We start from the raw sequence: 2,474 nt of genomic DNA, 5'->3' as shown, positions 1-2,474 counted from the left end.
GTGAACTTTCGACGAAAAACTCAAATTTTGGTGACATTTTCCAGAATCCGACGAGATGTAACTAGAGTTCTTCGTTGTTTAGAGAGAGAAAGGAGGAAAAGAAGGGAAAAGAGAGAGAAAAAGAGAGATCTGCTGAAAAACAGAGGTTATAGCCTTTTACAGTCGTTGAAAATGACGTCGTTTTGGTGTTACTGTTCTCAGAAGATCCGCGCGTTTTGAAATCAGGCGACCCGACCCGAGCGCTGACCCGCGTGTGACCTGAGTGCTAATTGACCCCTGAAGTCGAGCCGAGCCGAACCGACGCCCCCGAGCCACGTCTTCGAGCCGCCCTTTCTTCCTCAAGTCGAGTCGAGCCGAGCCGTTCCAAGGTCTTTTTTATTTTTTATTTTTTTCATTATTATTATTATTATTGTTGTTATTATTATTATTATTATTTATTGATTAGATTAAAATTATTTAATATTTTTTATTTTATTTTATTTTATTTTTATCTTTATTTTTATTTTTATTTTATTTATTTTCTTTAAATAAAATTCCAAAAAAAATATTTTTAAGGAAAAGTTGAAAGTATCAATTTTTCTTGTACGAAAGCAATGAGTTTTTTTTTTTTTAAGAGGAAAAGGTTTATTCCTAAAGCTGAATCATTTTTTTTCTTTTTTTTTCGTTTTATTTCTTTTCTTTTTTGTTTTCTTAAATTTTTTTTAATATTAAAAAATTCAACGATGGAGCCTCTGCAAGTGAAACAGTAGTCTCTTTGCATACTCTTGAGGTGAAGGAATTTTTTCAATTTTTTTGCTAAAAGTATTAGAGTCAATTGAGAATAATTTTTAATAATTAATTACTTGATAAATTTTTAAGGCTTATTAGATTAACAAAATTAAGCTGGTACCATCTTTCAATAGGCGTTGTAAGGATGCTATAACCTTCTTCATACGTAATCGTACTCCCGAACTCTGTTCTAGTTAGTAGACCTGAACATATTCTTTTAGGGACCCTTAGGCTTAAGTGTTCCCTAAAAAGATAGATTCCTTAGGTGACCAATCGCACCTAGATAAAAAAGATTGGTGACAACTCCTTTAAGTCAATGTATAGCGATAGATCCCTGGATCTAGACGTTATGACAAATTGCCTTAACACTTTTGAATTAATTAAATATTATAATCATTTGACAGTAATGTGATGAATTTTATTATTAAAATAATATTTTTTAAGAAATTTATTAGCAAAAACCCTTTTATTTTTTTAATTTAAGTTGTTTTTTTGTTTTTTGCTTTTTTCTTTTATGTGTAAAATGTAAAGAAAAAGAAAAGTTACTAAAATCTTAGATTATATATTTCAATGCAATTTTGGTTTATATATAAGAGACTTTAAAATCATGACATTTTAAGGTTACGTTTGTTTCGTAAAAAATAATTTTTAAAAAATATTTATATTTTTTAAATTGAAAGAGATTTTATGTTATTTAGATGAATTAATGAAAAATATTTTTTGTTATTTGATTATTTTTTAGAAAATTTATTTTTATTTTCAAATAATAATAATATTACTATTAAAATATTAAAATTATTTATTATTAAAATATATTAAAATTATTTATTATTAAAATATATTAAAATTATTAATATCCAAAAATAATTATATTTTAATAATAATATTTAATATTAAAATATTATGTTAATATAAAAAATACTTAACATAAAACTATTTACTATTCTTCATATTATTTATAATATATTTATTAATATATTATATTAATAGTATATTATTTATTAATAATATATTTATTCATAGATTATTATAATATTTATTAATATATTCTTTATTAATATAATATTATTTATTAATATATGGTAATATAGTATTATTTATGAATATAATATTATTTATTTATGAATATAATATTATTTATAAGTAAAATTATACTAAAAAATATTAATAAATAATTATACTCATAGACAGCTCTTTTAAAAAATTTTTTTTTTCAAAATCGTAAGATAATTTTTACAATAATAATTTCATTTTTCATTGATTAGTAAATCATTTTTCATTAACCAACAAGTTTTTTGTTAAACAACACTTGAAAGTATAAAAATTATTTTATGAAAATAATTTTTTATGAAATAAATGGAACCTAAGTTTAAGCTTCAATATATGTGAGCTTAGCTCAAATTTACGTTAGATATATTTAATTATATTTTAATTATTTGTTTGTTTGATTATTTAATAATCATTGTAAATATAATATTTTTTATTATAACTTGTAATTTATATTTGTAATTAACAAAATCACTTTTTACCATCGAAAGGTTCACTTATTAGAAAAATTACATCATACCTATAATATTTAATTATAACTATAATTTGTATATATAATTTAAAAAATATACTCTTAATAATAAAAGATTCACTTTAAAAAAAAAACCATGTCACATCCGCTTTTTTCATTTACTTATGATGACACAATAACAAAATTA

The sequence above is a fragment of the Durio zibethinus genome, chromosome 1 (genome assembly GCF_047325235.1).
Source record: "Durio zibethinus cultivar Kanyao isolate XHJ-2024 chromosome 1, ASM4732523v1, whole genome shotgun sequence".
NCBI classification, from domain to species: domain Eukaryota; kingdom Viridiplantae; phylum Streptophyta; class Magnoliopsida; order Malvales; family Malvaceae; genus Durio; species Durio zibethinus.
This window is presented reverse-complemented; position numbering follows the sequence as displayed.